The 25,811-nt window shown below is 44.1% G+C and overlaps 1 long non-coding RNA gene across 1 annotated transcript; it reads left to right on the top strand.

The window, feature by feature from the left end:
- Window positions 1-2,349: 2,349 nt before the first annotated feature.
- Window positions 2,350-25,811, top strand: LOC120380350. The gene is made up of 3 exons (XR_005587732.1): window positions 2,350-2,384; window positions 3,030-3,173; window positions 25,695-25,811. It is a non-coding gene; the product is annotated as an uncharacterized LOC120380350 (long non-coding RNA).

Consider the following 25,811-nt stretch of genomic DNA (forward strand, 5'->3'; position numbering starts at 1 on the left):
GGGCTGCATATCTGAAGAACATTACCAGCAACAAACCTCTGGAGCTGGTTTGCATTGATTTCTTGTCTTTAGAAGTGGACAAGAGGAATATTGGGAACATTCTGGTCGTGACCGACCATTATATGCGATATGCGCAGGCATATCCCACACGTGATCAGAGGGCCACCACTGTCGCTCGGGTACTTTGGGAAAAATATTTCTCAGTTTATGGATTCCCAGCCCGGATACACTCGGATCAGGGACGAGACTTTGAGAGTCACCTTCTGAAGGAGGTGCTGAGGATAGCAGGAATTAAAAAGTCGAGGACAACGCCTTATCACCCGCAGGGTGACCCTCAGCCAGAGAGGTTCAACCGAACCCTCTTAGATATGTTAGGGACTTTGCGGCCAGAGCAGAAGGCAACCTGGAGCCAACATGTTGCATTTCTGGTGCACGCCTACAACGCCACCAAGAATGATGCTACGGGAGTCACCCCATATCTCTTGATGTTTGGGCGAGAACCAAGATTACCCATAGACCTGTGCTTTGGTGTATCAGAGGATGGCGATAGCTATGAAACCCATCAGCAATATGTATCCCGACTACGAGAAAAGCTGCGGGATGCTTACCACTTAGCTGCATCTACAGCTCAGAAGAATGCAGATCGTAACAAACATCGATATGATGCTAGAGTACGTCCGCAAGAGCTCCAGCCAGGGGACAGAGTCCTGCTGCGAAATTTGGGTATTGCTGGCAAACACAAGATAGCTGACAGATGGAAGGCAATACCTTACTTGGTGATGGAAAAGCTAGGAGACCTGCCTGTCTACAAGATCAAACCTGAAGAGGGTCCAGGGCAGACAAAGACCGTGCATAGAAACCTTTTGCTCCCGGTGGGGGAATTGGTAGGCAGCCCTTATGAGATGGGCCACAACAGGGCAATTGGGCAGAACGAAGGTGCTGTACCAAAGCCACTTCCCAACGTGGACAGCCAGCCTCCTGCAGCTAACCTACCCCTACTCAGCACATCTGAGAGTGAGTCTGAGGAGGAAGACACAACCATGGTGTATCCTAGGATGAAGACAAGATTGCAGTCTCGATCAGCTGAATCAAAAGAGACTACCTCCTCTTCCGCCCTAAACCCTATGGCAGAAGTATTTAGGCCCATTCCTGACACTCCTGAGCCACTGGTGGAACCCCCATGTAATGATTTACACAGATTATTGGACAGTGGCGACATACAGATGGAAGATGTCCCAAGCACCTTCGATCCTCCATGGTTAGAACTAGAAATGCAGGGGCCTATGCCAGTATCTGAGGGGAACTCACAGGAAACCTCCCCATCCATCACTCAAGAGGATGTCCCCTCTACCACAGCAACAGAGTTTCTTCATAGGCGAGACAGAGTAATAAGACCAGTGAAACGGCTAACTTACGATGCACCTGGGGTGATTAGTGAGGAGCCAATACCTTTAGCACACAGGTTTGTGAAAGCTAAAGTGGGCTATCTGAGGCCCTTTGGAGGGGACCAGTAAGTTGGTATAGTAGGGAATGTGATTTGTCGGGACGACAAATTCTCGGCTGGGGGGAGGATGTAAGCAGAGTCAGGATGAGCCCTACCCTGACATCTGGTGGTACATTATGAGGAGTGGGCAAAGGAATTTTAGGAATGTGCATTTGCATTGGTAAACCCACTCCACTTAGCATAACACACAGCAGCATGGGAAGGTTATTTTCACACTGTGGAATCCCCAATTTCTTTGTTATTGGGGCAGGAAGGAAAAAAAGGGGCTGTTACCTTAATTATGTGAATGAGGAACTATGAGACTGCTTTATGACAGAAATGACTCAACCTACATTAAATAGTACTTGCCAGACAAGGGACAGGGGTTCCAAAACCCAGTGAGGAGAGAGAGGCTGGGGACTGGTGTGTGTACCTGATGGTATGGGCCCCTTTTGAGGGCCTGGAACACCAATTGCACTTCCTCCTCTCTCCACTGTTAAAGAGCAGAGCTAATTTTGAATCCTTTAGGAGTCCATCTAGAGGCTGCTGACCTGAATTCACGTTGGGCCATGTGGCAGTGGGGCTCTCCTACTACAAGTTGAAATCACTAGGAGCTGAAATCACTAAAAGAGCTAAGCTTACTAAGCTAAGATCACTGAGTGCTGTGTTAAGTAGTGGGAGAGCCTGAAGATCTATCACCAAGCAGCTGGCAGAGCGGAGCAGTCTGCAGCATGTTGGAGCAGCCCATGGAACAGTGAGCAGTGTGGAGCGGTTTGTGGGGGACGGCTGACGTGGTTCACGGGTCTGCTGGAGGAGCGGCACAGCTAGTGGAGTGGAGCCAGTAGTGGTGAAGGCTGCAGCAGAACTCCACGGAGAAGCGGGGCAGTCGGCCCTGGCCCACGTAAGGTGTCCCTAGCACCCTGTGTGTGTGACCCCCCCCCATTTCCACCCAGGCTGGGGGGGGGGGTAAAACTCTGCAGATAAACTTTTGAACTCTGGGGTGGCACTGACCGGAGACTGAGACTTTTGGGTTGTTGGACTTTGGGGTGATTGGACTTAAGACCCTAAGGACAGTGCCAAATGTACTTGGAGGTGGGTTTTTGCTTATGGTTTGTGTATAGTCCTGTTTGTGGTGTCTCTCCAACGTGATGCCACATTGTTTCCCTCCTTTATTAAAAGGATTTTGCTACACTCAGACTTCGTGCTTGCGAGTGGGGAAGTATTGCCTCCTAGAGGCGCCCGGGGGGGTTGTAGGTAATTGTCCCAGGTCACTGGGTGGGGGCTCGAGCCGGTTTTGCAGTGTGTTATTGAAACGGAACCCCTGGATACTGAACCCGGCCCTTGTTGCTGCCAACTCAGAGGGGCAGAAGGGTTACACATGTAAGGGCAAGGGATATGGATATGTGACCTTGGACTCCATCTTTGTCAGTAACTTTCCATATACACGGGCTGTGGACGTTGTGTGGGACAGTAAATTTCTATACAGATGGCAGAGGATAAAAAAAGACACCCGTGGCATCTCCATTTTGCTTCTTTTCTACTGCAGTTCTTTGGAATGTGGATTTCTAACTAAAAAGAGTATTTTGAACAATGGACAGAAGAAATTCCAATCTTTGGAAATTTCCAGAGAGACTTTTGCAAGCCATTCCATCACTCCTACTAACGTAACCTAAGGACTTTGCAATCATTTGTATGTATATGACCTTTTAATCATTTATAACACTCTTCTTTTCATTTATTAATAAATCTTTAGCTAGTTTATTAAGGATTGGCTGACAATGTGATATTTGGGTAAGATTTGAAATATATATTGACCTGGTGGTCAGTGTCTGATCCCTTGGGATTGGTAGAACCTCATATATGGTGAATTAGATTTTCAGTAACCTCTCACTATGTGGAGATTGTCTGGATGGAAGCCAAGGGCTGCAATGCCTAAATGAGACTGTGTTTGGTTTTTGGTTAGTGTGGTGCTACAGACACTCCTTTTGTTACTGGTTTGGTGAATCTAATTATAGAATAAACCACCAATTTTTGGGGAATGTCTGTCCTGTGTCTTGCAGTCTGCCCTGAGTGTGGCATTTTGAGTGTGGTTCATTCCACCACTCAACACACACTTGACCCAGAGATGTGAAAACTACCAGAATAAGTTTAGACTGGCCACAAAGCACCTAAATGATGTAAAAGTAAGATTTGTTTCATATTAATTTTTTTTTAAAAATAAGTCCCATGTGAATCAAATAGCAAAAATAATCCATTTTCACATACTAAATATGACCTTATTATAATATAGCTCAGGGATCGGCAACCTTTGGCACGTGGCTCAGTTTGTTTACAATCCGTGTCTTCAAGTTCGGCCAGTCACGGCTCCCACTAGCCGCGGTTCACCACTCCAGGCCAATGGGGGCTGCAGGAAGTGGCGAGGGGTTAAAGATGTGCTGGCCGCCACTTCCCACCACCCCCATTGGCCTGGGACGGTGAACCACAGCCAGTGGGAGCCGTGATTGGCCAAACTTCCGGACGCGACAGGTAAACAAACTATCCCGGCCTGCCAGGGGGCTTACCTTGGCAAGCTGCATGCCAAATCTCTGATATAGCACATACTTCATAGCCAAATCTCTGCGTTCCCGATCTCTGATATAGCACATACTTCATAGCCATTTGGTGAGACTGCTTATATAAGCTTATAAGAATTCATTCTTCAAATATTTTTAAATGTTTGTTTTGGTTACTAGCATATTAAGTGTACAACAATGAATAAAAGTGACTCCCTTCCCAAAGGGTTTTGATGAAATAAAGGGCAAGATTTTCAAAAAGACGAGCCTAATATTAAACCTAAAGTCAGGCACCCATGTAATTGGGCTGAGTGTGAGTCTGGATAGAACTTGTGGGGGCTTTACCACTTGAAAATCAACTAGGTGCCTGATATGGAATTAAGAACCTAGGTTTGTACTCCTATTTTTTGAAAATTTGGCCTATTAATATTAATAAATTATAAATAGATAATTAAAACATTTGAATACATATAATCCTACATGTAATAATTAAGACTATAAACACTTTTAAGCTTGTTACAAAATATGCAATAGTAAAAATACTTTTTAATAATATTACATTCCATTAAAAATAGCAGTAGTGACATTTGACAACCATAACTATGCACCATATGTTTCCTGATTAAAAATAATTCAGTTTTAACTTAGTTAAGATCAGTAACATAAAAGTCACAAAAACTACAAATCTGGAATATTATTGGTAATGCTGATACAACTGAAGAAAAGCCTTTCTGTGTCATACATTTTCTTAAATAACAGAACTAAAAATGTGCATTATACAATCCACAGATAACTTTAACACAGTTTTCAACAAACGTACCACTTCACTTGACAAAAAGATATCCAAAGATTTGAAAAACACTTGCCACTAAAGATGGGACAGTTAACAAAAGTTTGAATGTAATTCTTGCCATCCCTTAATTTCAAGTGGTTCAGATTGAATGTGCTGGTTTAGCTCAGTCATAAGAAATGAGATGAACTTGGGAAGCTTAGATCAGCCCCTCTGGAAAAGTCCTACCCACTTGAATATGTCGACTTCAGGGGGAAACCTAATAGGGTTCTATAGAAATCGAGGACCTGATGATGGACCATGAAGATCAATGAGAATCTTAATACTAACTTCAACAGAGTATGTCTGGGCCTTTAATAGGGTTCTATAAAAAACCAACAAAATATAATAGAGAAGGATGCCCACTTTATAGAGTTTTGTTTACATTTTCTGTACCAGGCATATAAATTTCTATTAATTTCCATGTGGTGGTTCAAATATATATTAATCTATCTTTTTGTATTAAATTCTATAAGGCTTTCCCATAAGGCAGGATTCAGATCTAACAACCAATGCCTGAATATTCAGGGACATCTGTTTTTAAAATTTTGGCTTGAGCACAGTGCCTCTTCCAACATGAACATCCACAATATAGCTAACTGTAGCTTAAATGGATACAATTATATAAATGACACCCTCTCAAAACTCTCACCCACATGTTTCAGCATGTTTCCAGAAAAAAGTGCATGTCTGTATTCACAGACTTTTAAGGCCAGGATGATGAATGATCATCTAGTCTGCTCTCCAGCATAACACAGGCCAAATAATTCCAGCCAGTAATTCCTTCCCCATGTCTATCAGTTCCTGTTGTTAGAGCATACCTTATAGAAAAAATATCTGATCTTGATTTGAAGTCCTCAAATGATGGAGACTCCATAACAGGGGTCGGCAACCTCTGGCACACGGCTTGCCAGGGTAAGCACCCTGGTGGGTCGGGCCAGTTTGTTTACCTGCCGTGTCGGCAGGTTCAGTGGACCTTGGCTCCCACTGGCTGCGGTTCGCCGTCCCAGGCCAATGGGGGCAGCGGGAAACGGTGTGGGCGAGGGATGTGCTGGCCACCACTTCCCGTCACATTCAAACCCCTGCTCCATAACATCTCTTCCTAAATTGTTCCATTGGTTAATTACTTTCATTGAAATACGGTGCAATTTTTTTAACTATCTGAATTTATCTAGTTTCAATTCGTAACTTGTTTTGTAACGTCGTAACTTGTTTTGTCTGATACAATAAAGAGTCCTCTATTATCTGAAATCTCCCTATGTAGGAACTAGGCACTATATTATCCCTTAGTCTTTTGTAAATATTTGCTTGACCTGCTGCCTGCTGTAACACACATAGGAAAGTGTCTCTTAATCAGTGTGTATCAAGCTAGTCAAGTGAATCTTCTCTTCAATATAATCCTGACAGCCTCACCTCATCCCTGTTGAGCCTGTGAACTGATTAGCCCAAGGAATAGCCAGATCCAATTTCTTTGCATATATTTTATCTGATTTTCTGGGAAACTGATAAATATCAGAGGAGAGATGGGGGGGTGTTCTGTGCTTGATTTACTTTCTGACATGGCAAGCAAAGACGGAATGCCCAGTTGAGAAGATCAAGCTTCAGTACCAGATTGAGTTTTCAAAAGCGTTAAACATAATTTCCCACCAGGGCTCAAAGACAAGCTCGGAAATATAGCGAGGCTGGCTAGCTTTTCAGTATTTCCCAGTCTGCAGGGAAACCCTGATCTAATCTGGCTCAAGCTGCTCAATTGAGTTCAGGCTCAGATTCCCTGCAATAGGCTTAGGTCTCCTCAAATGCAGAACTGGACTGATGTTAATAATGGTAAGACTTTAAAACTGTGAGTCATTCCATCATTTACCATTACATTTTTGAAGCCTATTTTTCCTTACTGAGCATCTCCTGTTACAAATATCTTTTTAGTTCTGTTACTAATATGGTTGCATATGACAGTGTAATTTCTGACACTGTTAGTGTGGATTGGTGAGTATATTGGGCTTTAAAAATTAGCTCTCATATCTCAGTAAGTGAACAATATTGTTTAATTATTTAGATCACACCAAAGCTGTACAAAACTGTGAAAAATAGACACAATTTCTGCTTTACAAATATGTGACAGGGTCCCTTATAAGGGGTGCCATTAACAGTATCTAACTGGTAGTTGTGGGGTGGAGAATATTGCACATGCTTTTCTTCCGCTTGACTGACTCATTTTCTTTCATTATGCTTGAGGGAGGCAGGGATTCATCCTAGAATGACAACCAAGCACATCCATGCGATTACACAGTTTAGAGCTATTTGAGAATCCTAGTGCTAACTTGAGCTATATGAGCAACTGTCAAGCATAGGTCTGGTGCTGCTGAGAATTATCATACAGGTGGCAACTCTTTTCCAAATGTGGGACCCCACTACTCAAAACTTTTTTCATTGTGTTTTTCAGTGAGTTGTTACATAGCAACTTATGGCTATATTCATATTGCCACTTTAGACACCTAAATCCCATAATCAGGCCCAACTGGGATTAACAAAACACCTGCTCAGTTGCTCCTGAACCCTGTAGGTGTCTAATATCACCGACTAAATTTTTGCTGTGAAAGTTCTTTCAGAACCCCTATGTTTCTGCCTCTGAACATGCACAGTGCCACTCCACAGAGGTGGTCTGCATGCCAAGCCCCAGAGTGATGCATGAACTCGGAAAAGATAGGTATTCTTTTGCTTAAATTGCCTTCAGGGCCCATCTGGTAAGCATGCTCAGAGCTTGCTTACTATATTGGGCCCCTTTAGATTAGCTTACAAAAATGGGTGTGGGGCAAAGAGGTGGAGGACTCCTCTTGTCACTTTTAGCCCAGTGGCTAGGGTACTCGCCTGGGAGGCAGGAGATTCCCAGTTCAAGTCCCCTCTCCACCTGAGAGTGCAAGAAAAGGGATATGAACTGCCATCTCTCCACTAAATGTCCTAACCACTGAGCTAAGGCATTTTCTGATGGGGAAGGGGTCCCTCAGTCTCTCCTGTTGAAGCTGTTGCATTGGGGATAATGAATAAATAAAATGGAGTACGAGAAGTGGATCCTGGGTCCCCCTCAGTGATGTACTAACTATGAGGCTACAGAATCATTCTCATACTTGGTCTCTCTGGCCCAATGATTCCATTATTATTTAATCCAAAGTGGAACATCTTCAACAGGAGAGAATGAAGGGGTCCATATCAGGGCTGGCTCCAGGGCTTTTGCCACCCCAAGCAGCACAAAGAAAAAGAAAAGCCGCGATTGAGATCTGCAGCTCTGCAGCTTCAGTGTTCAGCAGCAATTCGGCGGCAGGTCCTTTGCTCCCAGAGGAACTGAGGGATCTGCCCCCAAATTGCCACCGAAGACCCGGACCTGCTGCCCACCGGTGGCCACCCCAAACAGCTGCTTGCTGGGCTGGTGCCTGGAGCCGTCCCTGGTCCATATCAGACTATCCCATAGGCCAGTGGTTAGTGCACTTGGTAGAGTGGTGGTAGAGCCTAGTTTAAATCTTTCTCCCCTCAGGTGGAGATGTGACTTAAACTGGGGGTCTCCCACAGTTCCAGGTGAGTACCTTCACCACTGGGCTAAAAATGATTATGAAGGTTATCCTCCTCCTCTCCACCCCAGGCTTCTTGCTAAAATGGTGTAAGCACCTAAAACCAAGCCAATGTCTCCAGCTGAGAATCCCAAGTGAGGGAGGTGCCTCCCTGCAGCCTGGATTTAGGCACCTATCACTGAAAAAGGGGCCAGATTTGGCACCTCCCATTGGCTAATTTAGGTGAGAAGCCACCCAATGCACTGGCTGTGGTGAATCCCATTCTGAAGTGCCTCTTTTCCCGCATTCATTCTATCAGGAGCCTTGCTGCCAAAGTCAGTCTTTTTGAATTCTGATGATTTTCTAAGCACCTCAAAGTTAGACAGGGAAATGCTCAGTGTCACCACACTTAAGTTCCTTTTTGTATATAGCCCTTTTAGCATGCACAGTAGTTTCTCTGAGTCCTATGATTTAATAATGGTATATTAAACCCTTCCATCCTGAAAACTGGAATATTATGGCCAGGGTTCTATGTCCTTTATAATTCAGCAGCTGTAGAATTCAACATTTTTTAAATTATTATTATTATTGTATTTTTTTGGTGGAAATAGTCTTCTCCATTTCAGCATGGGGACAGGGGGTAGGAAATTTGGTCAGATCAGCTTGGGGATGGGAGAGGTGAGAGCTCATAACCAGATATCCATGCACTTAAAGTGCATGTATAAGTGTGCCTGGGGAAGGGGATTCTCGGCCTCCTATTGGCCAGCCTCACAGATAGAGAGGAGCTAATTGGCCTTCCCCTTTAATTTAAAGCTTCCCCAGATATCCAGGAGCCACTTGCAGCTATTGCTACCATTCCTCCCTCTCTGTAGTTGAGGTACATTGAGCTGTGTTTCCTGGGTCCAACTGATCACCTGTTTCTAGGATCAAAAAGGATTTTTTGCCCATTGGACCAAATTGTTAAGGGCCCAAAGCGTTGGGTTTTTTGCCTTTCTTGCAACATTGTGGAGGCTCAGCTTAGGTTAAAGGGAATATGAACAGTAATGTAATGCTAGGAGGTAACAGATACATGTTTAGTTCATCTGTACTTGCCACAAGTGTCCAGGGCAGCTAAAGGCTGAGTTGTCTGATTCACACTGCAGTATCTGAGCCCCACAGAAATAATAGCTATTAGTAATAGTTCACAGTTAATAGTTAATTAATACATATGAAAGTTCCTTGAAATAAACAGTCTCTAAAATATGCAACTAATGTGACATTTGCCTGCCTATAAAAGGGCACAGGTGAGCCCCTTTATTTTCTGACACTTCTGCACCCACAAACCAGCCTAGACCTCTGCTTTGGTGCAACCGCCTGTGCTCTTTATTTACAGTACAAATTCCCACCACCTTGTAGCTACAGACAGCATCAGGTTTATCACCTCAGGGACTGTTGGCTCCTGCAGCCAGCAGGGGCACGTGACCTCTAAGGCCTGGTCTACACTACGCGTTTAAACCGGTTTTAGGAGCATAAAACCGATTTAACGCTGCACCCGTCCACACCAAGAGGCCCTTTATATCAATATAAAGGGCTCTTTAAACCGGTTTCTGTACTCCTCCCTAACGAGAGGAGTAGCGCTAGTATCGGAATTGCCATATCGGATTAGGGTTAGTGTGGCCGCAAATCGATGGTATTGGCCTCCGGGAGCTATCCCACAGTGCACCACTGACCGCTCTGGACCGCAATCTGAACTCGGATGCAGTGATCAGGTAGACAGGAAAAGCCCCGCGAACTTTTGAATATTTCCTGTTTGCCCAGCGTGGAGCTCCGATCAGCACGGGTGGCGATGCAGTCCGAAATCAAAATAAAAAAAGAGCTCCAGCATGGACCATGCGGATGTGATCGCAGTAAGGGCAGGCAAATCCGTTCTATCAGCGCTCCGTTATAGAAGACGAAATTCAGAATCATTTTTAAAAATTCTCCAGACAGACGCCATAGCAGGGACTCAGCGCACTGCAGCATGACAAGCGTAACGGAAAGCCAAAGAATCAAATGGACGCTCATGGACTGGAGGACTCAAGCTATCCCACTGTTCCTGCAGTCTCCGAAAAGCATTTGCATTCTTGGCTGAGCTCCAAGTGCCTCTAGGGTCAAACAAACAGTGTCCATGGTGGTTCAGGGCATAGCTCGGCAATGTACACCCCCCCACCCACCCCAGAAGTAAAAGGGAAAAAATCCTCTCATGACTATTTAACATGTCACCCTATCTTTACTGAATGCTGCAGATAGACGCAATGCTGCAGCAGTCAACACCAACATCCTTGCTCCCACCTCCCCCGCTATGGGTGGCTGATGGTGCAATATGACTGGTATCCGTCCTCATCATCATGAGCTTTTTGGCACATGGTGCAGTGCAAAAGGACTGGTAACCATGCCGACTAGCATCTGTCAGGTCCCCCAATGTCATGTGCACCTAATTTTTCATGGTAGATGGTACAGTATGGTTGATAACTGTCTTCATCATAGCAACAGGGGGCTGAGCTTCATCAGCCCCCACCCTTCATGTGTAAAGAAAAGATTCAATTGCCCCTGGACTAGCAGCAGGATGCTGGGCTCCTCTCCTCCACACTCCTTAATGTCCGGTCTGGACTATCATAGCAGCTGGAGGCTGCCTTCCACTCATTTATCACTAACAAGTCACTGTGTCTTATTCCTGCATATTTTATTACTTCATCACACAAGTGGGGGGACACTGCTACGGTAGCCCAGGAAGGCTGTGGGAAGAACGGAATCAACAGGTGGGGTTGTTGCAGGAGCACCCCCTGTGAATAGCATACAGCTCATCATTCCTGCAGGATCTGACACAGAGCAGCTGTGCTCTCTGGTTCTATGATACAGTGGTTCTCTAGTACACTTGCCCATATTCTAGGCAGGACTGATTCTGTTTTTTGATACCATAAAGGAGGAATTGACTCAGGGAGTCATTCCCAATTTTGGCTTTTGCGCCCCTGGCTAAGAGCAGCCAGGGGCACTTATGACAGCAACAGATGGCACAGTGCAAAAGGACTGGTAACCATGATCATCTTTTTACCAATTTATGGATTGGTAGATGGTACAGTATGGTTGGTAACCATCTCTGCTGTCATGCAAAAGCAAAAGCATGCTGCTGTGTAGCGCTGCTGAATCGCCTCTGTCAGCAGCATCTAGCACACATACGGTGACAGTCACAAAAGGCAAAACAGGCTCCATGATTGCCATGCTATGGCATCTGCCAGGGCAATCCAGGGAAAAAAGCCGCGAAATGCTTGTCTGCCGTTGCTTTCCCGGAGGAAGGAGTGACTGACGACATTTACCCAGAACCACCTGCGACAATGATTTTTGCCCCATCAGGCACTGGTATCTCAACCCGGAAATAAGGCTGCAGGAACTTTGGGATAGCTAGGGAATAGCTACCCACAGTGCAACGCTCCAGAAATCGACGCTAGCCTCGGACCGCGGACGCACACCACCGAATTAATGTGCTTAGTGTGGCCGAGTGCACTCGATTTTATAAAATCTGTTTTACAAAACCGGTTTATGCAAATTCGGAATAGTCCCGTAGTGTAGACGTACCCTATCTCTCTGGCTCCTCTCTTTCCTCTCCCTGGCTTTCTTCCTGCCAGCCTTTATGTAGCCCTTGTCTAAAGAGGCCAGCAACTGTTCCCCATTTGCCACTTAGGCCTGGGCTTACTCATCCAGCTCCAATTCCACTTTCCTGATTGGAGCTGGAGTGACAGAGGGCTGGCTCAGGGTTTCCTAGCCAGCACCCTGTCACACTGCCATTACCGTAATCAGTTTGCTTGTTGTACTCCCATGTGCCCAGAGTCTCCTTCAATGCATTTTAGAACCTTCCAATGAAATCTTTCTTCCACTTCTTTTATATTAATTGTCTTAATTATGATCTTCACAGGGGCTGTGTCATTTTTGTGCATGTTTATGCTAAGCATGACTATACTAATTAGGTGACTGTCACAATACAAATGTAATTAATAAACAGTAATGATGCTGCATGAAGTCCTGGAACTGAGACTAGAGGCCCATTGCAAGGAAGCTGAAAGGTGAAATTTCCTTGAGATAAATAATGCAAAGCTATCTGGTGAGGTTCTGTTGGTTGCTGTGCAATGTAATTAAGTCATTGCCTGCTGTGACTAGATAAATCAAATATTTCTTCATGGTGTGCAGGTACCCTTGTTTAGTCACAGTATAAAGCTCATAACAATGCAGTGTCATAATGCCCACTTTTATGTATCCAACAATGAATTTCCAAATACACTAAGTGGTAATGCAATTGAGGATGAGTTAGTAATGAAATGAAATATCAGTTTGCAGTTGCTGCTGTGTTATACAGAGTGACACGGCATGCTGGCTGAAAAGTTGCAATCTATCAATCTTAATTCTATGCAAGCAAAAAGGTCAAAACATGAATCTTATCAGATGGAATTTGACTTCTTCCTCCTGCGCTCCCAAATACTTTAAATTGTGCCTTTTCAGAGAAGCCCAGGAGTGTTTTTTTTTAATCTTTACTGTGTTCAGAAACGGATGCAAGTGCATCTGAAACAGATCCAGACTAACACGGCTACCCCTCTGATACTTGTGTTCAGAAACAGGACCTTGATCTTGGAGTATGTTTTCTACTTTGCCTATCTGTATATTTTAATTATCAATGGAATTTTTTTATATTTGTTTGAGTGTGTACAGTTTAATCCATGTTAACCAACATTTACGTGATATATCTTCCCAACTTTACATTTTAATATAAACATTAAAACCAAATAATTCACATTTTAACCCAGCCCTATGTCCTTTGCTAAGAAGATGCTAGCACAGAACCAAGCTGGAGTTTCATCTATACCAGGACTCAGTTGTTCACTGAGTCTTTGGGATAATTTGGTCTCCCCAACAGGCAACCACACTGAGAGTAAGCTATTTCTCTCTTTGTAATCTGTCTCCAAATTTAGCAAATTGTCTGTCTGTGGAATCTACTCCCTCCCTCCCTGTTAGATTGGTTTCTGGATGGTTCTCTATCTTTCTCTGTTCTGTGATTATCTCTGCAGGCTCTCCCTGGGTGTTGCATAGGCTGGCTCCCATCTCCTGTTTCTTCAGGTCACTTGTTCCTCTGGCATATTCACCTCTTATAACCTAGATGCCACTTTGACCCTCACAACTCCTTTAATCCACTCCTGATGTCTCTATAATCGATGGATCCTCAAAGGGTTGCCTGTCTCCAGAACCGGTAGCTCCTTGTCATATTCTAGTGCATACTTTCTCTAATTATTGGCCATCTCCTCTCCACAGTATCTCTATCATGGCTGCAACAGATCTCCCCTCACTGGTAGCAGGCTTTTAGTCTTTTGTCCCATCAGTGCCTGTACTGGACTGTTTTGGGACACTTGTGATGCCAAAAGTGTTAACAAGGTGTTTGAATCAGAGAAATAGCCTTGTGTAAAGCCTGGTCTACACTACGCGTTTAAACCGGTTTTAGGAGCGTAAAACCGATTTAACGCCACACCCGTCCACACTAAGGGTACGTCTACACTACGGGACTATTCCGAATTTGCATAAACCGGTTTTGTAAAACAGATTTTATAAAGCCACACTAAACACATTAAATCAGCTATCCCATAGTTCCCGCAGCCTCCCCGCCTCCCCGCCCCTTTGAATTTCCGGGTTGAGAAATTCATTGTCGCGGTGGTTCTGGGTAAATGTAGTCACTCCTTCCGCTGGGAAAGCAACGGCAGACAAGCATTTCATGCCTTTTTTCCCTGGATTGCCCTGGCAGATGCCATAGCATGGCAATCATGGAGCCTGTGTAGCCTTTTGTGACTGTCACCGTATGTGGACTAGATGCCGCTCACAGAGGCGATTCAGCAGCGCTACACAGCAGCATGCTTTTGCTTTTGCATGTTAGCAGGGATGGTTATCAGCCATATTGCACCATCTACCATACCATAAATTGGTAATAAGATGATTGTGGCTACCAGTCCTTTTGCACTGTTCCATTTGCTGCTGTCATAAGTGCCCCTGGCTGCTCTTAGCCAGTTGGGAATGACTCCTGAGTCAATCCCTCCTTTTGGTATCTAAAAATAGAATCAGTCCTGCCTAGAATATGGGCAAGTCCCCTAGAATATGGGCAAGTCCCCTAGTCCTGCCTAGAATATGGGCAAGTGTACTAGAGAACCACTGTATCAGAGAACCAGAGAGCACAGCTGCTCTGTGTCAGATCCTGCAGAAATTATGAGCTGTATTCTATTCACAGGGGGTGCTCCTGCAACAACCCCACCTGTTGATTCCGTTCTTCCCTCAGCCTTCCTGGGCTACCATAGCATTGTCCCCCCACTTGTGTGATGAAGTAATAAAGAATGCATGAATAAGACATAGTGATTTGTTAGTGAGATGTGAGTGGAAGGCAGCCTCCAGCTGCTATGATAGTCCAGACAGGACAGTAAGGAGTGTGTAGGAGAGGAGCCCAGCATCCCTCTGCTAGTTCAGGGCACTTGAATCTTTCTTTACACATGAAGGGTGGGGCTGATGGAGCTCAGCCCCTGTTTCTATGACGATGATGGTTATCAGCCATACTGCACCATCTACCATGAAAATTAGGACCAGGCACCCTTGATCGACCTAACAGATGCTGGTCATCATGGTTACCAGTCCTTTGCACTGCCCCTTTGCCAATAGGCTGATGATGAGGACGGGTACCAGTCTTATTGCACCATCAGCCACCCATGGATGTTGGTGTTGAGTGCTGCAGCATCGGGTCTATCTGCAGCATTCAGTAAAGATAGGGTGACATGTTAGAGTCAAGAGAGGATTGTTTTCCTTTCACTTCTGGGGTGGGTAGATGCCTGACCCACCGGACACTGTGTTTGACCCTAGAAGCATTTGGAGCTCAGCCAAGAATGCAAATACTGGAGACTGCAGGAACTGTGGGATAGCTTGAGTCCTCCAGTCCATGAGCGTCCATTTGATTCTGTCACGCAGCAGTGCGCTGAGCCCCTGCTATGGCGTCTGTCTGGAGATTTTTAAAAATGATTTTGAATTTGATAGAACAGATTTGCCTGTTCTATCAGCGATCACATCCGCATGGTCCATGCGGGAGCTCTTTCTTTATTTTGATTTTTAACTGCATCGCCACCCGTGCTGATCGGAGCTCCACGCTGGGCAAACAGGAAATATTCAAAAGTTCGCGGGGCTTTTCCTGTCTACCTGGCCACTGCATCCGAGCTCAGATTGCTGTCCAGAGCGGTCAGTGGTGCACTGTGGGATAGCTCCCGGAGGCCAATACCGTCGATCAGCGTCCACACTAACCATAATCCGATATGTTAATACCGAGGCTCGCGTTAATGAGGAGTACAGAAACCGGTTTAAAGAGCCATTAAAATCGATATATGGTGCCTCCTAGTGTGGACGGTTGTGGCGTTAAATCGGTTTTACGCTCGTAAAACCGATTTAAACGCCTAGTGTAGACCAGGCCTAAGAGGCCCTTTATATCGGTATAAAGGGCTCTTTAAACTGGTTTCTGTACTCCTCCCTAACGAGAGGAGTAGCGCTAATATCGGTATTACCATATCGGATTGGGGTTAGTGTGGCCGCAGATCGACGGTATTGGCCTCCGGGTGGTATGCCACAGTGCACCACTGACCGCTCTGGACAGCAATCTGAACTCGGATGCAGTGGCAGGAAAAGCCCCGCGAACTTTTGAATATTTCCTGTTTGCCCAGCGTGGAGCTCCGATCAGCATGGGTGGTGATGCAGTTAAAAATCAAAATAAAGAAAGAGCTCCAGCATGGACGATCTGTTCTATCAGAATTCAAAATCATTTTAAATATCTCCAGACAGATGCCATAGCAGGGACTCAGCGCACTGAAAGCCAAAGAATCAAATGGACTTCATGGACTGGAGGATCAAGCTATCCCACAGTTCCTGCAGTCTCTGCATTTGCATTCTTGGCTGAGCTCCAAATGCTTCAAAAGTGTGTCCGGGATGGGTCAGGCATAGCTAGGCAATTTACGCACACCCCACCCACCCCAGAAGTGAAAGGGAAAACAACCTCTCTTGACTCTTTTACATGTCACCCTATCTTTACTGAATGCTGCAGATAGACGCGATGGTGCAGCACTCAACACCAACATCTTGCTCCCCGCCATGGGTGGCTGATGGTACAATACGACTGGTATCCGTCCTCATCATCAGCCTATTGGCACATGGGCAGTGCAAAAGGACTGGTAACCATGCTGACTAGCATCTGTTAGGTCAATCTTTTCCTGGTAGATGGTACAATATGGCTGATAACCATCGTCATCATAGCAACAGGGGCTGAGCTCCATCAGCCCCACCCTTCATGTGTAAATTGCCCTGAACTAGCAGACGGATGCTGGCCCCTCTCCTACACACTCTTACTGTCCTGTCTGGACTGTCATAGCAGCTGGAGGCTGCCTTCCACTCATATCTCACTAACAAGTCACTGTGTCTTATTCCTGCATTCTTTATTACTTCATCACACAAGTGGGTAGCCCAGGAAGGCTGAGGAAGAACGGAATCAACAGGTGGTGTGAATAGAATACAGCTCATAATTTCTGCAGGATCTGACACAGAGCAGCTGTGCTCTCTGGTTCTCTGATACAGTGGTTCTCTAGTACACTTGCCCATATTCTAGGCAGGACTGATTCTATTTTTAGATACCAAAGGAGGGATTGACTCAGGAGTCATTCACTTATGACAGCAGCAAATGGAACAGTGCAAAAGGACTGGTAGCCACGATCATCTTATTACCAATTTATGGTATGGTAGATGGTACAATATGGCTGATAACCATCTCTGCTATCATGCAAAAGCAAAGCATGCTGCTGTGTAGCGCTGCTGAATCGCCTCTGTGAGCGGCATCTAGTACACATACGGTGACAGTCACAAAAGGCTACACAGGCTCCATGATTGCCATGCTATGGCATCTGCCAGGGCAATCCAGGGAAAAAAGGCATGAAATGCTTGTCTGCCATTGCTTTCCCAGCGACATTTACCCAGAACCACCCCGCAACAATGATTTTATCAGGCACTGGGATCTCAACCCGGAAATTCAAAGAACTATGGGATAGCTACGGAATAGCTACCCACAGTGCAATGCTCCAGAAATCGACGCTAGCCTCGGACCATGGACGACACCACCGATTTAATGTGTTTAGTGTGGCGATTTTATACAATCTGTTTTGTTAAACCGGTTTATGTAAATTTGGAATAATCCCGTAGTGTAGACGTACCCTAAGGGTAGCATTGTCCCCCCACTTTTGTGATGAAGTAATAAAGAATGCAGGAATACTTGTTAGTGAGAAATGAGTGGAAGGCAGCCTCCAGTTGCTATGATAGTCCACATAGGACATTAAGGAGTGTGGAGGAGAGGAGCCCAGCATCCTGCTGCTAGTCCAGGAGCAATTGAATCTTTTCTTTACACATGAAGGGTGGGGGCTGATGAAGCTCAGCCCCCTGTTGCTATGATGATGATGGTTATCAGCCATATTGTACCATCTACCAGGAAAAATTAGGCCAGGCGCCTTGATCGACCTGACGGATGCTAGTACGCATGGTTACCAGTCCTTTGCACTGCCCCATGTGCCAATAGGCTGATGATGACGATGGGTATCAGTCTTATTGTACCATCAGCCACCCATGGCGGGGAGGAGCAAGGATGTTGGTGTTGAGTGCTGCACCATCGCGTCTATCTGCAGCATTCAGTAAAGATAGGGTGACATGTAAAAGAGTCAAGACAGGATTGTTTTCCTTTCACTTCTGAGGGTGGGTGGGAGGGCGTAAATTGCCTAGCTATGCCCTGACCCAGGACACTGTTTTTGACCCTAGAAGCATTTGGAGCTCAGCCAAGAATGCAAATGCTTTTCAGAGACTGCAGGAACTGTGGGATAGCTTGAGTCCTCCAGTCCATGAGCGTCCATTTGATTCTTTGGCTTTGTCACGCAGCAGTGCGCTGAGTCTCTGCTATGGCATCTGTCTGGAGATATTTAAAAATGATTTTGAATTTCGTCTTCTGTAACGGAGCGCTGATAGAACAGATTTGCCTGCCCTTACAGCGATCACCCATGCTGGAGCTCTTTCTTTATTTTGATTTTTAACTGCATCACCACCCGTGCTGATCGGAGCTCCACGCTGGGCAAACAGGAAATATTCAAAAGTTCGCGGGGCTTTTCCTGTCTACCTGGCCACTGCATCCGAGTTCAGATTGCTGTCCAGAGCGGTCAGTGGTGCACTGTGGGATACCGCCCGGAGGCCATACCGTCGATCTGCGGCCACACTAACCCCAATCCAATATGTTAATACCGATATTAGCGCTACTCCTCTCGTTAGAAAGAGCCCTTTATACCGATATAAAGGGCCTCTAATCGGTTTTATGCTCCTAAAACCGGTTTAAACGCGTAGTGTAGACCAGGCTTAAGTCTTTTAGATGTTTCACAGCTTGATTCCACCTTACCATTATTGGGGGCATACTGAGGAGTAGGTATGATGGTCAAACTCCAATTTTGTGTAAATTTCTTAATTCTCCTGATGCAAATTGGGGTCCATTGTCAGTGAATACAGTATCTGGAAAGCTCTCTCTCTCAAAGTTATCTCTTTGCTTCTTATATTGGTCACCTCCCAAACATTTGAATAGTAGTGCACTGTAATCAAGCACGGGTTTCCAATGAAGGTAAATAGGTCCATGCCAATCTTTTCCCATGATAGGTGCACAGCTTTTGTCATAACAGTCTCTTTCTGATGGCAGTTATCACACCACAGGCAGGTGTCTCACCCTTCTATCAAGGAGCGCAGTTGTGTATTCATTCCTGGCCACTAAGCACATTCTTGAGCCTGTGGGTGCCCAGGTGTGAGGCATGTGTTTTTCTATGACATCCTTAAGTATGAGGTGCTGCCATTAAAATATGAGTCCATCCTGCACACTCTGCTCATTTGTTAATTTGAATGTATGTTTCTGCTCCTACCTGGAGTTGGCTTTTGTCCTCTGGCCACCCCGCCCTCTTGACTGCCTGATGTTGGATGTCCTTTTCCATAGCCTCTTTGATTTTTATCAGCTTCACTGTTGAAACTGGGGGAAAGTGCAGCATATTAATAGATTCAGTGGCCCGATCCCCTTCCCCTAACTCACTGATGCTGGATGCTCTGCTCAGTGTGTCAGCTAACATCAGAATCATCTGGACAATATCTGATCTCTAACTGGTAGCGCTGGAGGTGCATCAACATATGTTGCAATTTATTTGGAGAATTAAGGGGCTCTGCCGTGATTGTCTTTAGGGATTTGTGATCTGATTGCACAATTACTGGGTGGCCATAGGGTACTAATGAAGTCATTCCACTCCAATTTCTGAACCAGAAACTCTTTTTCTAGTAGGCCATATCCCTGTTCAGTCTCTGACAGGCTCTGCTGGCATAAGCAACTGGCTGCTCCTGCAAAAGATCTCACCAGTCCTTTCTCCAATGCATCACAGAGTCTGGCTCTCCTGGCTGGTAGTGCTTCAGGACTGGGGCATCCATTACCATTTGTTTCAGTGTATCAAATTCTTGCTTTTGGGGACCTGTCCAGTCCCATTCAATATTCTGCCTTGTGAACTGACTTGTGGTTTCCACTACTGCACCCAGGTGTGGACAGAAGTTGGACAGAAACCTTATCATTCCTGTGTAATATTGTAATCCTTTCACGTCCACTGGAGCTGACATGTCTCTGACTGCCTAGAACTTGTTAGCATCTGCTTTCAGTCCCTCTGCTGTGAGTTGATGTTCAATGTATGTCACCTCATGCTGTTTGAGTCACATTTTTTTTCTGGGTTCAGTTTTATGTCCTTGTCCTTCCATTGCTGTAGAAAAGCTTGTTGTTTTCTGTCACGGTCCCATTCAGGTTTGTATCATTGCTTCCTTCACTGACAATGAGGATATCATCTGCAATTATTTTCATCCCATGGAGTCCTTCCACTGCTTGCGTGAGTCTTCTCTGGAACACGCTCTGGGGCTGGGCTTATGCCCATCACCATGGGCAGCCATATGGAGAGCACAAATCGTATTGCAAAGGTTGTCAGCATGCTGGACTCTTTATCCATACTTATGTGCCAAAACCCTATTCTTCACGTAACAGACCATAAATATTCTGGCTTTGGAATGTTCTGGCAAGATGTCATCAATTGCGGGCAGTGGAAAGTGGTATCTTTTCAAAATATGGTTCAGTGAGTTTGGGTCTATGCAGATGGTAATTTGCCAGATGACTTGTTTGCCACCACTATGATGCTCACCCAAGCTGTGCTAGCCTCTACAGCTGCTATGATACCCCTGTTCTGCAGACTTTTGAGTTCCTTGCATACTGCATTGCATAATGCCTCTGGACATTTCCTTTGTGATAAGCACACAGATTCCACTGTGGGGTCTACTTCCAATCCTAGTTTTCTTTACGGTAACCATTGCCTCATCAGTCTCAATATTTCTCCCTCTGGCAGTGGGTCCCTGGAGTAAATCAGTCTTACTCTGGTGGGTTTTAATTCTTCATGTTGATTTATTTTTTAGTATTTACCAGGTGGGCTTCAGGATAGGCCACGCAGTTCTCTAAAGCAGAAAACGGACAAACAAAATCAAGAGAGGGATGTGGTGCTTGTCAAATACTACCACAAACTTCAGTTCATAACCATTGTTTTCTGGGTTAGTTACCATAAAGTCATTTTTTCCTACAGGTTGCATTATGCTCTCATTTTACATTATTAGATTGTGCCTGATGTTTGTAATGGGGGTATTTGAGTCCAATTCGCCTCCAGGAATCATAATGCAGGAGATCTGCTATTCAACTGAAATTGCAAAGGACGTTGCTCTTTTAACAGTGTTGCATGCACAGAGGTTGGTGTTGTTCCTTGTTGCTTTCCTGTCCTGGCAGTGTGAACCTGATATGCTCTTAGACTCAAGGAGAGAGTCACGATGTCATCACCGCTATCTTATGTGCCATCCCTATTGTACAAATCTGACTGAATCTTTCTAAGACTTTGTATTTAACTGCTAAAATAGTTCAACTTGCCACATTCCTGGCAACACTGGACACTTCTCCTTTACCTGCCCATGCTGTCTCCCACAGTAAATGCATCTCACGACGGGTATTGCCCATGTCCAACTGCTTCCTTTGCTGTTGTCTCATTGAGTGAACTTCTGGGATCATTGCTCCTCCTAGGGCCTTCATCCTTTCTCTTGAGGCTTCTCCTGCATGCCCCATGTCTAAGCAGATGTCTAATGTGAGATCACCTTCCTAGAGCAGCCTTTTTCACAGGTGGTGATCCCAAGTGCCACAGCCCACCCGTCTGAAATTAGGGAACGTGCCAAATCCCCAAAACGGCATGCAGCAAGCATGGGGTTTATTCCCATCCTTTTAGATTAGTTTTGAATGAAAAACATGTGTCTCTCCACAGTTTCCTTCTGCTCTTAGGAGCAGTATTTCCCCAGGGCTCCATGGACTACTGTGCAACTTGAAACAATGATGAGCTCTGGAGTGCTGCAGACCTCTCTGTCTTTTTCCCCAATAAGGTAAAATAACAGTTTTACTTCCTGTAGTGGTTGTTCCTCTGCATGGCCAGGTCTATGTACAGTATGAACTCCTCCTTGCATCAGGTCCATCACTGGGCTAGGTTTATGTTTTCAAAATCCAGGGCTCGGGGTGGAAGTGTCAGACCAAGTTCGATGGCTTACGCTGCCAGCTGCTGCACTTCAGAGAAATCACAGCTCTGATCCCACCACCACATTTCATTCACAAAGAGTGATGCTGAATGCAGGTTAAGTTGAACAAGTAGAACTATGTTCAGTGCTCTGTCCATATGACTGAATTACTTCCAGCCTAACTCTCCAGCATTCTCTGTTCTCATTGGTGTCCCATCAATCACAGTGTCTCCAGGAAACATGGGCCCTCTGACTCCAGTTGCACAAATCATGATACCAGAGGAAGCATGGAGAATCATTGCTTTGCCAGAGCCCTCAGGTGCACCCAGCCAGTGCATCCATGCCATATTGCCCATGGTGTGAAGCTTACACCCACCACTGTATGAGTTCTAGTCCCTGAGTCAGTATTTGGAGATTGAGTGCAGAGTCCTTCACTCACTACTTCTCCATTCCTCCCTGCTGTCTTTGGGGTGCTGTGTTTTCCTGGGGATATAAATCCAGAGAGAGCATCCTATATATGACATTCATTAATTTTGTCCTGGCCCTCAACTGTAATATGCAAGTGAGTGCGGATGTGGGTGTGTCGGGGGAGAGAAGATCCTTACGCCTTCCCTCCTCCACTATTGCACCCCTGCTTAAATATGCACTGCACACCTTGGGCCGAAACATATTATGTGATTTTCCCTCTTTTGTTTCAGTGATATATGGTTATATATTATATTGGGTGATATATGATAATATCCAGGAACATATGCTCATTCTGTTGGTTAGTAGTAGCTGAATAGCTGATGCATGTTCATCATGCCCATACCAAACTAACTATTCAGTTCCTCTCCCTCCTGGCACTCCATAGTCACCAATAATTCATTTCAATATATTTCAAAAATCTTTTATTGATACCTAACTACATTTTAGTTATTTTTCATTATTCTTCCCAAATATGTGGGTTTTTTTGCCTTACTGTCAGATATACAAAGATGAACTGACTTTTGGAAGTGCCTGAATATTATCTATCTAATCTATCTATCTCAAATAGTAACCCTAATAATTTCTGAGGTATAGGGGCAACATTTCTTAAGCAGAAAGGCCTCTTGTAGTAATTGATACACTGGCGGTTAGGAATAGAAGTCCAAATACCATACCTGGTACTGACAAAGTAGGAAAGCTTGTAGCTAATTATCTACCTATATGTGCAGGATGTTTGAGTATCTGTCTAATGTCATTTTAATAGTATTGCTGCCAGTGAACTAGTAAATTTTAAGATAAAAGTCATTTAAGCTTTAAAGAAAAAGGGCCTCATTTTAAAAAAGAAAACAGTTCAAATTCAGAGTTCATAAACAGCCTTAACTCTGACCCTCAGTCTCCACCAAGTCTTCACCTGTAGGTTAGCTATTTATTCTTATCTATGCTGTTCTATCTACATTTAAGTTATAGCCTACACATTCTCCTCTCTATCACCCCCCATCTCACATTCTACATCTCACCTGAGAAATGTCACTCAATGACATGGTCACAAACCCACCTCTCTAGTTCATGCTGTATGCCAAATATAGCAACATCTCATGCTATTTCCACTACAGCAGGCCCATACTCTTTCTGTTATGAGCTGTGGAACCCAATATGCTTCATCCGCCATCTATATAAAATCTAAACATCCAACATATCTCACTCACCTTCCCCACATGATTCTGAAAATCCACATTATAGGGAATAGAGAGAAACAACTTTATACTGTCCAATTTGTATGTACTGATTGCAAATGCAATATTCATAGAGCAGGTTGAGGCCTTACCACTTCCTAACAGATGAGAGATCAGAGCTAACTTCAGTGCAAAATCGACAACATTTACTGGTGATCAATGCTGTGAAAAGTTTCTACATTGTAATATACCCTATATCACATTAATATTTATAGTATTCAGATAAATAGTGTAACAGGTAAGGTAGTTTGCTGTCTGACTTCAAAATATAAGTAGGCCTTTTTCCCTCCTGAAAACAACAGTATCCTAATGAAATTTAATTTTTGTTTAAAATGGGTGTACATAGGGCGGGCACAATCTTTTTGGTACATTTTGGGCTCTCTGCTTCTGTGACACAGATCTCTCTCTCTCTCTCTCTCTCTCTCACACACACACACACACACACACACACACTGATGATGTGGTATCCAGGTTTTATTGACATAAGTTTGGGATGGCTACATAACTTATCAGTAGCAAATGTACATGTAACAAGGGAAAAAAAGATACTATTTCACCATATTTCTCTACCTATAAAGTCTGAGCTTTAGTTACCATGAATCCAACTATCTACGGCTCCAGAGGAGTCATAAAAACCTCTAAAAATGGCCTGATATAGCTAAAACTGTCACAAATTTCAAGTCCATTATCTCAGTATTTTCCAAAGCTAAAAATGAGAGCTGTGTGTTCCATTGGGAAGCTAAGAATTGACTCTTTTCAGTAAGATAAAGCTACATTTTCTAGAGCAATAGGGCTAAAAGATATTACTCTGAGACATTTTTAGGAGCAGCACATTTATGTAGCAACTTGTGTTAATGGTAATTAGGAAATTGTAAGGGCATTTTGGCTTCTAATACATGGCACAAATCATTACCATATATATCTTGTAAAATCAATTATTTTACACGCATTCACTCAGAATGGAAAATGTAAATTTGAAGTTCATTAGCTAATTCATCTATCTATTAGTAATAGATTTGGAAGTACTATTACAGACAGGTATTGGGTTGCGTAACATTTTGTTTCAAAGAACTTCATGTACATTGTTGCATTCTTAATATTACATACATAATGGTCATTAAAACTTTCTTTTGGAGGGGAAAGATCAATAATTTGTGTCCCTCATGGAAAATATACATTTGAGCCAAAACCCCATGAAGGCAATGGAAAGACTCCTATTGAAAGGAGAGGACTTTGTATCAGGTGTTTGAAGCTCTAAGTGTAATGTGTTATATAATTACAGTTAATGCTGGCTGATACTCCAACTGTTATCCTATAATACATAACACTGACCAAAAGCAACTGAATATATGGAAAGATAACAATAAGAAATATGCTTTTTTATGATAGCACAGGCTGTTCTTAGAATCAATTGTAACACAGAGGCAAGGCGCAGCATACTGCATGTCAGGATGGTCAACTTTTTTCATCTTTCAAGGGACATGCACAGTAACTGCTGACTGTGTCACTGGTCCCCCCTGTGACTGCAACTACATATTTCTAATGATTTCTTTTCACTGTAGATTCTTTTTGAAAAATGTTGCAAGCCTCATAGTGTACCCAAGAGACTAGATGCTTTTTTAAAAACAAAGAGGGTTCTACTAACACTCTCTTCAGGACATAAAATATTGTATTCAGGAACACAGAATTTTTGAAAATATTTTTTTTAGCTCAGGGTATGCTAGTACAAATTGCGGCTGCTACATGCAAGGAAGAAGAAACAATGAGTTTCTCATTTTTCATTTCTTCATCTTATTTTTTATACAAATATGTTTTTCCCTAGAATATACTGTTCCCATTAAGTGACAATATTTTATAATTATAACTAAATGATACTGTCTTATACTCTTCCACAAGGAAACAAAAAAAAAATAGCAGAGAGGAGGAAGGAAAAGCAGAATATCTGAGCTTCACTTTCAGAAAGATCAAAACCATGAAAGATGTTCAACACCTGCAGCCCCCACTCCCCTTCCC

This window comes from Mauremys reevesii, linkage group 1, assembly GCF_016161935.1.
Source record: "Mauremys reevesii isolate NIE-2019 linkage group 1, ASM1616193v1, whole genome shotgun sequence".
In the NCBI taxonomy this organism is placed as follows: domain Eukaryota; kingdom Metazoa; phylum Chordata; order Testudines; family Geoemydidae; genus Mauremys; species Mauremys reevesii.